Source organism: Neovison vison, chromosome 3 (genome assembly GCF_020171115.1).
Source record: "Neovison vison isolate M4711 chromosome 3, ASM_NN_V1, whole genome shotgun sequence".
Taxonomy (NCBI): domain Eukaryota; kingdom Metazoa; phylum Chordata; class Mammalia; order Carnivora; family Mustelidae; genus Neogale; species Neogale vison.
The window spans coordinates 165,941,245-165,955,848 of NC_058093.1; the positions used below are offsets into that span (position 1 = coordinate 165,941,245).

Here is a 14,604-nt window from a genome sequence, read left to right on the forward strand (position 1 = left end):
CCAGGCTCAGTGCAAAGTCCAGTGCAGGGCTCGGTCTCACAGCCCTGAGATCATGACCTGAGTCCAACTCAAAGAATTGGAAGCTTCAGTGCCTGAGTCACCCAGGCACCTCTCCTTCTTCCTATTTCTAAGGGCAGCATGCCTAGCTTCCTTACCAAATACGATCTCCTTTGGTCTCTTTGATGACTGCAGTCTGGTAACTCTCTAAAAAATCAATTTATCCTACCCTATTAGATCACTCACATGAGTATACAAAGGTATACTTTTTCCTTCCATGTTAAAACATTTCCAATCCCAATTAAATCTGCAGTTACTGCACCATTTCTCTGCTGTTCTATAAATTCCATATGAGAACTGTGACAATGCTAGGCATATTCAAGGATTCTCTTCTTATTCTTATTCTATCTTAAACATCCTTCAATGGCGTTTGCCTTCAGCTTTTCCATCAAAATTTACTGTCATGTCACTGATGCCTTAATTTTGTGAAACCCAAGGATTAATTCTTAGTTCCCATACAACTTTGATACACTTGACCAGTCCCTCCTTTTGTAACTCACCACTTAGATTCTAGGGCCTCATCTTCTAAAGGTTTTCATCCTATCACACTGACCTCCTTTTTTAGTTCTTTTCCATTTTTTGAGCCTTTTAATGTTGGGTTTTAGCCTTAGAAGGTATATTAGTTTACTAGGTTGGCTATAACAAACTACCAGAAATTGAGTGGTTTAAATAACCAAAATTTCTTTTTTCTTTTCTTTCTTTCTTTTTTTTTTTTTTTAGATTTTAATTTGTATTTGAGAGAGAGAACATGCACATTGAGTAGGGGTAGGTGGCAAAGGGCAGAGGAAGAAGGAGAAGCAGATTCCCTGCTGAATAGAGAGCCTGATGCAGGACCCTGAGATCATGACCTAAGCAGAAAGCAAATGCTTAACTTACTGAGCTATGCAAGTACCCCCCCCCCCAAATTTATTTTCTAACAGTTCTGGAAGCTAGAAGTCCAAGATCAAGTTATTGGCAGATTGGTTCCTTCTGAGGGCTATGAAGGAGAATTTGTCACATGCCTCTCCTAGCTTCTGGTGGTATGCTGGCAATCTGGTGTTCTTTGGCTTGTAGACATATCACCTCATCTCTGCCTTCATATTCAGATGACATTCTTTCTCTGTCCTAGCCATGTCCAAATGTCCCATTTGTATAAGGACAGGTCAAACTGGATTAAAGGCCCACTCTACTCTAGTATGACCTCATTCTAGTTAATTATACCTCCACTGACCCTATTTCCAAATAAGGTCACATTCTCAGGTACTGGGAGGACTTGAACATGTTAGTTTTGAGGAAACATAATTCAATCCAAGAGAAACCACTTCCTAAACACATTGTTATATATCTCATTTAGATTTATGCTTTATATTATGTCTGCACACCAAAGACTCCTGAAATTTATACTCCAGGCTAGACTTCTCTAAATTCCAGACTTATATATCCAAATGTATTTTCAATATTTCTACTTTGATATATAACAGACCTTGCAAACATAACAGTCTTATAAAATGAACTCTCATATAATCCCAAACCAGGATGATAACATAGAGAATAACAAGAACCCCATACCTCCAACATGTCTCTCATTAAGATCTTTCATCCATTTGAATTTATTTTTGGTGTATAGTGTAAGAAAGTGGTCCAGTTTCATTCTTCTGCATGTTGCTGTCCAGTTTTTCCAACATCATGTTTTGAAGAGACTGTGTTTTGCCATTGGGAAAATCAATGTTGTAGAAGATTAGTTTACCATATAGTTGTGGGTTCATTTCTGGGTTCTCTATTCTGTTCCATTGATCTGTGTGTGTGTGTTTGTGCCAGTACTGTACTGCCTTGATGACTATAGCTTTGTAATACAGCGTGAAGTCTAGAATTGTGATGTTTGGCTCCAGTTTTGCTTTTCTTTTTCAGAACTGTTGTGTCTTTTGGAGGTCTTTTGTGGTTCTATACAAATTTTAAGATTGTTTGTTCTAACTCTGTGAAAAACGCTGGTGATATTTTGATAAGGATTGCATTAAATGTGTAGATTGCTTTAGATAGTATAGACATTTTATTTCTAACAACCTATTTTTGACATCTTTAGATTTTTCTATTGTAAGATCACATCGCCCAAATGGCCAACAGGTACATGAGAGAATGTTCAAAATCACTAATCATCAGGGAAATCCAAATCAAAACCACAATGAGATATTACCTCACACCTGCTAGAATAGCTATAATTAAAAATGTAGCAGATAGCAAGTGTTGGCAAGGATGTGGAGAAAGGGAGCCCTTATATACTATTGGTGAGAATGTAGATTGGTTCAACTACTATGGAACACTTTGGACGTCTCTCAAAAAATTAAAAAAAAAAAAAAGGAAAAATGGGATAGATGTTGTTTAAGGGTACAAACTTGCAACTAGTAGATAAAAAAGTCCTGGAGATCTACTGAAACATAGTGACTATAGGCAATAATATTATATACATTAAACTTGCTAAGAAGCTATATTTCATTATTCCTGACACAAGAAAGAAATAATAATTACATGACATGATAGAGGTATTAACTAATGATACAATGGTGATCAGGTCATAATATATAAAATATCAAATCAACATATTGTACATCTCAAAGCTGATTTGTTTTCAGAAACCATGGAGACCAGAAGGAAGTGGATTGACATTTAAAATGCTGAAAGAAACAAAAGCTGTCAATGAAGAATTCTATATTCAGGAAAACCATCCACAAGAATGAGGAGAGAGTTGCTCCTGCGTCCTGGTGCTGCATCCTCTTGGAATCCGTGCAGTCCTTTAGCCAAGATGCCTGAGGAAACCCAGACCCAAGAGCAGCCAATGGAGGAGGAGGAGGTGGAGACGTTCACCTTCCAGGCGGAGATCACGCAGTTGATGTCGCTGATCATCAACACATTCTACTCGAACAAGGAGATCTTCCTCCAGGAGCTGATCTCCAACTCGTCCGATGCTCTGGACAAAATCCAATACGAGAGCCTGACGAACCCCAGCAAGCTTGACTCGGGGAAGGAACTGCACATTAACCTCATCCCAAACAAGCAGGACCGGACCCTCACCATCGTGGATACCGGGATTGGCATGACCAAGGCCAACCTGATCAACAACCTGGGCACCATCGCCAAGTTGGGGACCAAAGCATTCATGGAAGCTCTGCAGGTGGGCGCAGATATCTCTATGACTGGCCAGTTCGGGGTCGGGTTCTATTCGGCCTACTTGGTGGCAGAGAAGGTGCTGGTGATCACCAAGCACAACGACGGCGAGCAGTACACCTGGGAGTCCTCCGCAGGGGGCTTGTTCACAGTCTGCACCGACATAGGCAAACCTGTGGGTCCGGAATGAAGGTTATCCTACACCTGAAAGAAGGCCAGACCAAGTACCTGGAGGAGAGGAGGATAAAGGAGATCATGAAGAAGAACTCCCAGTTCATCGGCTACCCCATCACTCTATTCGTGGAGAAGGAACGTGATAAAGAGGTGATCAATGATGAGGCTGAAGAAAAGGAAGAGAAAGAGGAGGAAAAAGAAAAGGAAGAGGAGTCTGATGACAAACCTGAGATAGAAGATGTTGGTTCTGATGAGGAAGAGGAGGAGAAAAAGGATGGTGACAAGAAGAAGAAAAAGAAGATCAAGGAGAAGTACATTGATCAGGAAGAACTGAACAAGACAAAGCCTATTTGGACCTGAAACCCCGACGATATTACCAACGAAGAGTATGGAGAATTCTATAAGAGTTTGACCAGTGACTGGGAGGATCACTTGACAGTGAAGCATTTTTCAGTGGAAGGACAGTTGGAGTTCTGAGCTCTTCTCTTTGTGCCAAGACGTGCTCCCTTTGACCTATTCGAGAACAGAAAGAAAAAGAACAACATTAAGTTATATGTTTGCAGAGTTTTCATCATGAATAATTGTGAGGAGCTCATCCCAGAGTATCTGAATTTCATCAGAGGCGTGGTGGACTCTGAGGATCTTCCTCTAAATATTTCCCATGAGATGCTGCAGCAAAGCAAAATTTTAAAGGTTATCAGAAAGAACTTGGTCAAGAAGTGCTTAGAACTCTTCACCAAACTGGCCGAAGACAAAGAGAACTACAAAAAGTTTTACGAGCAGTTCTCCAAAAACATCAAGCTTGGCATCCACGAGGACTCTCAGAATCGGAAGAAGCTCTGGGAGCTGTTGCGCTACTACATGTCTGCCTCTGGTGACGAGATGGTGTCTCTCAAGGACTACTGCACCAGAATGAAGGAGAACCAGAAACACATCTATTACATCACAGGTGAGACCAAGGACCCCATAGCGAACTAGGCCTTAGTGGAGCGTCTTTGGAAGCATGGCCTGGAAGTGATCTATATGATCGAGCCCATTGATGAGTACTGCGTCCAGCAGCTGAAGGAGTTTGAGGGAAAGACGTTGGTATCTGTGACCAAAGAGGGCTTGGAACTTCCAGAAGATGAAGAAGAGAAAAAGAAACAGCAAGAGAAAAAGACAAAGTTTGAAAACCCGCACAAGATCATGAAGGACATCTTAGAGAAAAAAGTTGAAAAGGTGGTCGTGTCAAACCGACTGGTGACCTCCTCGTGCTGCATCGTGACAAGCATGTACGGCTGGAAGGCAAACATGGAGAGGATCATGAAGGCCCAGGCCTTGAGAGATAACGCCACCATGGGCTACATAGCCACGAAGAAGCACCTGGAGATCAACCCCGCCCACTCCATCAACGAGACCTTACTGTAGAAGGCTGAGGTGGACAAGAAGGACAAGTCTGTGAAAGACCTGGTCATCCTGCTCTACCAGACGGCGCCCCTGTCCTCCAGCTTCAGTCTGGAAGATCCGCAGATGCATGCCAACAGGATCTACAGTATGATCAAGCTCGGTCTCGGTATTGATAAAGACGACCCCACAGCTGATGACAGCAGTGCGGCCATGAGCGAGGAGATGCCGCCCCTGGAAGGTGACGACGACACATCGTGCATGGAGGACTTGTACGTGCGAGAATGACTTGTATATGTATTTGATACTTTTTATGTTTTTCTTTAGTTTTGTTAATATTTTAAGAATCTGTATGGCATGACAATACCTACTTAAGGGGAAGATAAGATTTCTTTCTGTTCCAGTGTGATACTGTGACATGTAGGAACTAAAGCCCAGCTAATTTTTCTTCCCTAGTGCCACACTGGCTCATTGTAACGGGACTAGGTGACCTCTGTTGTGAGGTGTGCGTAACCTAACGTTAACTGTGGTCTAAAGTGTTTAGCTACCAAGCGAATTTGTCTGTCATTGAAGTGTTCTGACCTATACCTTGATGTTTTAAAGAGAAATGTTGGCTAAAACAGCTCTCACCCTCTAGGATCTACTTTTTAAATCTTCTGTCCCCTGTAGTTACCTGCTGCATGTACCAGGCCTCGAGAAACTAGTAGTTCAACCAACCATATGGGAGTAACCGTGTATAGGGCTTGTTTTCCAAAGAGGAGCGTTGTTTAGAGTAGCGACATTCTCAGCCTACTTAGGCGTGTTGTAAAGCTGTTGGAGGAGTAACTCCACAGGTTCCGTGAGTGGAAATGTAGTGCTCAGGTCACATTCTACATTAAAAGGTTGTAACAAATACAAACAAATTAAAAAAAAAAAAAAAAAAAAAAAAAAAAAAAGAACGAGGAGAAATTAAGATATTCCCAGATAAGCAAAAGCTAAGCGATTCTGTCATTAGTAAACCTGCCTTACAACAAGTGTTAAAGGGAACTCTACAGGCTGAAGTAAGAGGATATCAGAGAGTGACTTGAAAATATCTGATGAGGGACACGTGGGTGGCTCAGTGGGTTAAACCCGCTGCCTTCGGCTCAGGTCATGATCCCAGGGTCCCAGGATAGAGCCCCTCATCGGGCTCTCTGCTCAGCAGGGAGCCTTCTTCCTCCCTTCTCTCTCTCTACCTGCCTCTCTGCCTACTTGTGATCTGTCTGTCAAATAAACAAGTAAAATCTTTAAAAAAAGAAAATATCTGATGAAATAAAAATTCTAGTAAAATTGACTATATAGATAAATATAGAAGCTGGCATCTTTGTGTTTTGGGTTTTTTTTTTCTTCTTCCCCTGTGTGTCTTAGAAGACAAATGCATAAAACTTTAATTATAAGTCTATATTGATGGATATGCAGCTATAAACTATAATTATAAGTCTAAATTAATGGCTTCATATATATATGAGGTAGAGATTAGAATATAGCAAAAAATCACTGAAAACAAAAATTTGTTCTTGTAAAAGATTACCAAAAGTAACAGATCTTTTTCCAGATTGATGAAGAAAAAAAGAGAGAAGACTACAGCATATAAAAAATACAATATACAACAAAAATGACAACATAAAGGGGTAAGGAAAAACCTGAATAGAGGAAGAGTTTTTGTACACTATTCAAATTTAGTTGGTATTAATTCAAACTACTGTTATGAACCTAAGGGGTTAAATGGAATCCCCGGGATAACCACTCATAAAATACCTAAAAAAAAAAATCCATAAAAGGAAGTGAGAAGAAAATCAGAGCAGTTCATTGCAAAACATCAATTAATTTTTTATTTTATTTTTATTTTTTATTTTTATTTCAATTATTATTTATTAAATAAATAATAAAGCTGTAATGGGAGAATTGAGGACCAACAAAGATTTAAGACATAGAGAAAATGCAATAGAATAACAGAAATAAGTTTTCTATTAGTAATTATTTTGAAGGTAAATTAGCCTCTTCAATTGAAGGGCAGATATTAACAGAATGTATTTTTTAAAAAGTTATTCAACTTCAGTCTCATAAAAAGTTATTCAACTATATTCTGCTATTTTTAACAGACTCACTTTAGATCCAAAGATACACCAAGGCAGAGAGTGAAAGAAAGACAAAAGATACTACATGTAAATAGCAACGGAAAGAAAGCAAGGGCAACCATACTTACATCAGGAGAAAAAAAAAAAAAGCATTTTTAAGACAAAAATCATCACAAGAATCAAAGAAACACATAATGATAATAATATCAACTGAGTAGAAAAATATAAGATGTGTATATCATTGGAGCTCCCAAATATATGAAGCAAATACTTATAGAATTGATGGGAGAAATAAGCAACAGCACAATAATAAGAGATTTCAGTTCCCTATTTCCAATAATAGATAAAACAACCAGAAAGAAAATCAATAATGAAACAGAGAACTTGAGCACACTATAGACCAATTGGTCCTAAGAGACATATACAAAATATTTTACCCAATAACAGCAGAACACACACTTTTCTAAGCTCACATGGAACATTCTCCAGACTCGGCCATGTTAGGCCACAAAATAAGTCTCAATAAAGTTAAGAAAGCTGAGAAAGCTGAGATCATAGACAATATTTTTTTTTTCAATGACAGTGGAATGAAATTAGCAGAGGAAAACTGGAAAATCCACGAATATGTGGAAATTAAATAACATGTTCTTTAACAAGCAATAGGTCAAAAATAAATCTCAAGTAAAATTAGAAAATAATTTGAAGCAAATGAAGAAGGAATGCAAGCAAAATGCAAAGCCAGAAAAAGGAAAGAAATGACAAAGACTAGAGTGATGAAAAATGAAGTAGAGATTAGAAAAATAGCAAAAAATCATTGGAAACAAAAGTTTGTTCTTTAAAAGATTACCAAAACTGACAAATACTTTCCCAGATTGATGAAGAATAAAGGAGAGAAGACTAAAATTACTTCTTCAGAAATGAAAGTTGAGACATTATTATAAATCTTACAAAATATCAAGGATTATAAGAGAATACTATAAGACAGACAAATGCACAGATTTTTAAAGCCTACAAATTCACAAAGTTGACTCAAGAAGAAATTTAAAAATCTCAATAGAACTAGAACAGGACACTGAATCACTTATCAAACACCTTTCACAAAGGAAAGTCCATGACCAGATGACTCACTATCAATTCTACCAAATACCTAAAGAAAAATTAACACCAATCCTTTTCAAATTCCTGTGAAAAGTAAAAATAGAAGAGGAAGGAACACTTCTAACTTAATGGGTAGAGGGTTTCTTTTTGGGATGTTGAACAAATAAGACATCAGGACTAGTCAGTGATGATGGTTGTACGACACGGTAAACGTCACTGGATAATGCACACTAAGATGGTTAAAAAGCTGTTTTTAAAAAATAATAATAATATTTATTTATTTGCTTGAGCGAGAAAGAGAGAGAGAGAGTGAGAGATCATGCGCACAGAGGGAGACTGAGAGGGGAAGCAGACTCCTTGCCAGGCAGAGAGCCTGAGGTGGGACTTGATCCGGGGACACTGAGATCATTACCTGAGTGGAAGGCAGAGGCTTAACCCACTGAGGCACCCAGGCACCCCAAAATGGTAAGTTTTATGTTAAGCTCATTTTACTACAATTTTAAAATCATCTTAGATCTTTAAATTCTAATGATCGTAGTATTTTATTTCTAAAATTTATATTTGAACTTTTTTGGCCATGGATAAAAAGTTTGCATTCTCTTTTTCCTGTCCATATTTTACATTATCTACTTTTTAAATACATGACACATATTATGCATCCTATAGATGATAATTTATTTCCATTCTGTACATGATAATTCCAATATCTAAAATCTTTTTTATTTGTTCTGGTTGTACATATCATTTATGCTGTCTTACTGCCTTATTTGCTTTATCATTATATTTATGGAACATTTATGTTTGAAATCAACTCTATTTGTTTGTGGAGAGCCCTTGTGACCTAGACTGTGAAGTCTTGTTCTTTCAGTGATTATTTGCATTTGCTTCTTAGGGTTTACATTCTTAGCCCCTTGAACAGTCAGAATACATAACTTCATGAGATGCTTTCAACTTTACTCCTTCTCCTGGGTTGTCAGACCACATAAGCAGAATGAGTTTGGACCCCAAAACTGCATGAGCACCAGCTTGTGGTTAAGAATTCTGGAACTCAAGGCTAAAATAGACAAGCTTCTATCTTTGCAAATGATTAATTTTCTGTTTTATTTGTTTTTCCGGGTTCCTTCTTTCACTGAAATTGTTACACTTGAATCTCAGGTTTATGTGTGATCTCTGATTTGATCTTTCACTTTGTGTGGGCTCTAGGCACACACAGGTTATTAAAATCAAAGCTCTATATTAAGGAATGTACAACTTTTCCCAGGGAGGCCACGGACTTTATTTCACTTATTACTGTGGATTTACGCTTTCTATTTGCTTTCTGCCTCTAAGGATTACTCTGACTTTATTGCCAGCTCAGACATGCACTTTAAACTATTCTTTTAAAAATTATTCAACTTTCTCTGGCATTTTTGGAATAGGATAATTTGGAGGTATCCATTTCTGCCATATTGCCAGAGATGATACACCCTCAACTTGTTTTTTTTTTTTTTTCCTCCGAGATAAAGGAAAAAGTCAGGTCCTAATAGTGTATCATTGTCTGAATTATCCTAATGATGAAACAAATCTACCAACTTCCCTTGTCAATGTATCTGTGCTGATCATTAGTGCTTTCACCCAATATTTCCAGCTTTCTAACTTTCATGCACAGGGTAGGATTGTTTGCTGTCGATATGAAGTTAGACTTAGCCATGTAGCTTTGTTTGGCTATTGAAATGTGCGTGAAAGTGAAATGCATGCCCTCTGCCCAGAAAATTTTGGAGATGGTGAGTGATTAAATGCACATGACTCCCACTGCTGCACAGGTTAAGCAAAGTTCACTATAATGATTTGTTCATCTAGATCCCTCTGAGGGATGATGATGACCAGAGACAGTCCCTTCTCATTGCTGTATAAATAATTAAGTTTTTGTTATCCTGAGCCCCTGAGATTTGAGGGAGTTTTTGTTACCCTAGCGTTTCTTAGCCCACACTAGTTGCTATTTTGTCAAATACTGTCACTTTTTAAGCTCACTCCAATGCCCGCTACTTCATTAGGTGTTCTCTGATATTGTTCAAAAAGTAATCACTCTTCCTCTATACTACACTGATAAGAATAACATGTGCTATGGTGAGTGCTGTGAATTGTGTAAGACTCATGATTCACAGACCTGTACCCCTGAAACAAATAATACATGTTAATTAAAAAAGAATAACAATAAAAATGGCTAATTGAGTTTACTATTAGTGAGCTGTTGTGATAAGTATTTTATTCACATTAGCTCTTGTAATATTACCACAAGACTATGAAGCAGATGTATTATTATTTTTATTTTACAAGTGAGAAACATAGGCTTTAACATTAAGGCTCACACATATTGCTCATATGATATTTGTCATATTTGACTGAAATTTATAATTACTGGTTGATTCATATACTATCCCAGTTAAAATTAGAACACCTGTTTATCTTCATGTCTACAAGTCCCAGCCAGTGGCTGGCACACAGTAGATGCTCGATTATTAAAACATATCTTTATCTAATTTTAAAAAGTACATTGAAAATTTAAAGATGAAAGAAAATGTAAATGATAAAACAACAAATACTTTTACGTTTTACCATTCTAAGAAAGCTTTAATAGAGATCTTTAGTTTATTTCCTTCTACTTTTTCTGTGCATGTGTAATTTGCACACCACTGACACAATATTCTGTGTGCAAATTTGTAGATTGAATTTTATACTTAAATTCAAATATTAAGCACTCCATACTCTTTTCTGTAACTTTATTAAAATACTGAGTTTATTTCACATGTTTATTTTTTTCTCCCCACCATTTCCATTGTCTTATTATCACTTATTATCACTACTATGTCCTATCATCGCATTCATACATATTCAAACCCAAGCAAACAGTTGAGCTCCATCTTTAAAAAGTAGACAGGCATTTTGGACAACATATTCTTGGCATTGGAACCTGGACAACATTTATTAGACATGGTAGGGAAAATTCTCACTCTGTGTTATAAAAAGAATATCCAGATATTAACTGTTACAGAAATGAAATGAGGGAAAATTTTAACAAACTTTTAAACTATTTTCTTAGAGGTTTCTCCTCTTTAAGTTTATCTTGAATAAACTCCTGTTCAGTCATCTGGAAGCAATTCTTCACATAATTGATGATCTTGGCTTCCACTCTGGAAAGAAAACCACCTTTTTCTATACTTACTTGCATTTTTGTTTTAATGTCCTCTACAGAACTAGGTCCATTGGGTGTCTTAAGAAGAGTTTTTTCCTGTTCTATTGATCCTATATTTTTTGATATTCATGTGGATAGTTTTGAGTCTGTTTCATTCTGGTTTGCAGTTTTGGTTGGAGTATCTCATATAGGTTTTTTACTGGCGCTTTTTCTTCAGCTTCTTCCTCATCATTATGTTCGTCATCATCTCCTCCCCCTCGTCCCTCCTCAACCCCTCCCCCTCGTCCCTCCTCCTTCTTCTTCTCCTCCCCCTCCTCCTTCTCCTCCTCCTCCCCCTCCCCCCACTTCTTCTTCTTCTTCTTCTTATTCTTCCTCATCATCTTTATCATCATTTCCACAGCACCAAGTTTTGCTTTTCTCTGGAAATGTTCTAAAAGTTCCAAAGTTAGAGCACTTTACAGATGGCTAAGGAATTTCACATCCTCTTCTTCTTCATCTTCTGATTCAGCATCTTGCCCCACAGCTACTAAGTGCTTTCCACTGCTATGCACAGACCCTGAACAACATGTCAATCGTAAGACCACAGGTGGTGTTATTCCCAAGCCCACAAGGGAAATCTTGGCTATACAGACATTTTCAAATTTTCCAGTGTGACTTGCATCAGACTGCCTTTGTACTTCATTGCCTTTTCTTCAACAATGTGTAATTCATCCTTTGCCCCAACCCCTAATATGACTGTTCTTTAAGATAACTGGTGTTCATTTTCATCATTATCCACTTTAAAATGGTAATCTTTGTCAGCCTTTAGTTCACAACTAAAAAGTTAGATCTGGGGCCTCAGAGGGCTCATGTTCATGTCCATCAGATCTCTCATGGTCGCTGGCACACCCATAGGAAGTTAAAGAAGGCAAATGGAGATAAACTACTACTATGCCAGAGAAGAGCCAAGCAGAACAAGCAGAACAGAATCACACCAGGGAAAGCAAGTATTCATTGTCTTAGCATCTATTTTATAAATAAATAAAATGCAATCATATGGGTAAAACCACAATTTTCACATTTCACATTTACATTTCCTGGATGTTATTAATTTTATCCATTCCTTCCTTCAGAAGTATTTATTGAGCTCCTCTTATATTCCCTGGGACTCTTCTAAACAGTGGATACAAGGGCAAAGCAAACAAACAAATGCCTGCTCTAATAGAATTTATTTTCTAGTGGGAGGGGAGAGATAATTAGTTAATAAAAGTATAATTTAATGTAAGCATTATGAAGAGGTAAAGACAGATAAAGTGATAGAAAATGATGGGTTTTGTTTGTTTGTTTGTTTGGTTGGTTTTTGTTGTTATTTGTTTTTTTTTTTTTTTTTCTATTTTCAACAGGTTTGCCAGGGATGATTTTTTTGTTGGGGTGATAAAGTTTGAAGAGAGCGTTGAATGAAGTGAGAAGTAAAATCACTTGGTATTTGAGGTTAAGGAGTTCCAGGTGATGGGAAAGCAAATGCAAAGTAAAGTCCTGAGGCACTTGTTTGGTTGGCTCAGGAAGCATCAAGGAGTTAAGAGTGCTGGAGAAACCCAATGGGTAAGGAGGTCTGATAGTGATTAAATAAAGAACCAGGAGACACCAAGATCTTATAACCCATGGTGGTTCTTGAATTTTATTTTAGTTTATAGGGAAGTAATTGAATTATTTTGATCATAAAAATAATTTTGACCATGTTCCTTTGTTCATTTACTGTTAATGTCATTGTATCTAGAGCCTTGATGGTTCAGATTCCGGTTCCTTTTTTCCCCCATAAGGTGTCTTCATACACAGTAGTTGTCCTTCACCAGCAAGCACATGCTTAGATACATATTTTGACAGGATTTCTCTAGTTGCCCTGTGGAAAGCACCTTCTGCGACAGAGGATCAAAAATGCAATCCGGGAAAACAGGTAGAGGCTGCTTCAGAATTCAGGCAGGAGAAGGTGGTGGCTCAGTGCAGAATGGAAGTGGTTTGAGTGATAAGGTATAAGTGGTTTGGTTATTAGGGATTTATTTTGAAGGTAGAACAAATGTGACTTTCTGGCAGATTGCATGTTAAGTATGAGAGAAAGAATTAAGGTTGATCTATAGCTTTTGTTTGAATTAGATTTACAATATATGTATGTAATATATATATAATATATGCTGAGATTTCCAAATTATCTATAATAAATAATACCTCAATGGATGTCTTTTGAATATTCATCTGCATTTCTCAGATATGTCTCCTTTCCTTAGAATATTTCCCTAGAAGAGGGATTATCTGTTATTGGGAAATTAAAAAAAAAAAAAAGACTTTAAATTCATTGGCACGCAATGGTTTTGTGGAGGCATTTCTTTAATAACATTTATTTTTTGTTACATATTTATTTGTGTGTATATAGTTTCTCTTTCTTGGATTAATTAGATGTTAACTCATAAGCTTTTCCATTTCACTGATATATTTCAATTTGTGCAACCAACTTCTATCTCATACATCTTCTTTTTGTATACATGTAGTTATATCTCATTTGTTGTTTTTAAACTACTTTATCTTTTACCTGATTAGATTTGTATAATTTGCCTCTACCCCCATCCCCACTAAATCTTCAAAAATTTTAACTATGCTCACAATTATATTTATGCTCTTCAAACTACTTTCTTAATTTTATTTCAGCTTTTCCTAACCTTTTGAGTTGGATGTTTTATTCATTTATTCAATGTCATATGTATATTTGAATGCATGTAGAGGTAGATGTGGAAACACTAGTAGTATGTCTCAAAGCTATACATTTGCAACTATTAAAATTTCAGAGAAATTCGAAATATGTTCACAGGTAATTTTCAAGTGATCTGTTCTTTCCAAGGCATATGTAATTTCATATTTATCTCCTCATTATTCCATATATGTAAAATGATGTGGGGTTTTTTTAAAGATTTTTTATTTACTTATTTGACAGACAGATCACAAGTAGGCAGAGAGGCAGGCAGAGAGAGAGAGAGGAGGAAGCAGGCTCCCCACTGAACAGAGTCTGATGAGGGGCTCAATTCCAGGACCCTGAGATCATGACCTGAGTCAAAGGCAGAGGCTTTAACCCACTGAGCCACCCAGGTGTCCCTAAAACAATGTTTAAACACTTCCAAATAGTTATGTTGTTTTATAATTTTCTTATTTATCAGTTTTACTGCAAATTCATAGATGTGGCTATGTAGTTACGTAGGTATGTTCCTTGTGTCAATCTTGTTTGTTATATTATGAAGCCATAGGGGATCTAAGTCCAATTAACATATATGGACTTTAATTCTTCATCAGACATGAACTATTATTTCAGGTTCATAAGTTAATAGCTAGAAGAGACACACTAGGCAGATGAGTCCTACTTATTTTTAACTCAGATCTTTCATCTCCCAATTGGAAAAATTTTTTGTTATGCATGTTATTTATGAGAAATCTTTCTATGCTTATGAGAAAAAAAAAATCCTT

General features: G+C 37.0%; 2 pseudogenes; one reads left to right on the forward strand and one right to left on the reverse strand.

The window, feature by feature from the left end:
* Window positions 1–2,833: 2,833 nt before the first annotated feature.
* LOC122903585 lies at window positions 2,834–5,040 on the forward strand (annotated as a pseudogene).
* A 5,973-nt stretch (window positions 5,041–11,013) lies between these two features.
* On the reverse strand, window positions 11,014–11,992 carry LOC122901939 (annotated as a pseudogene).
* Window positions 11,993–14,604: the final 2,612 nt, after the last annotated feature.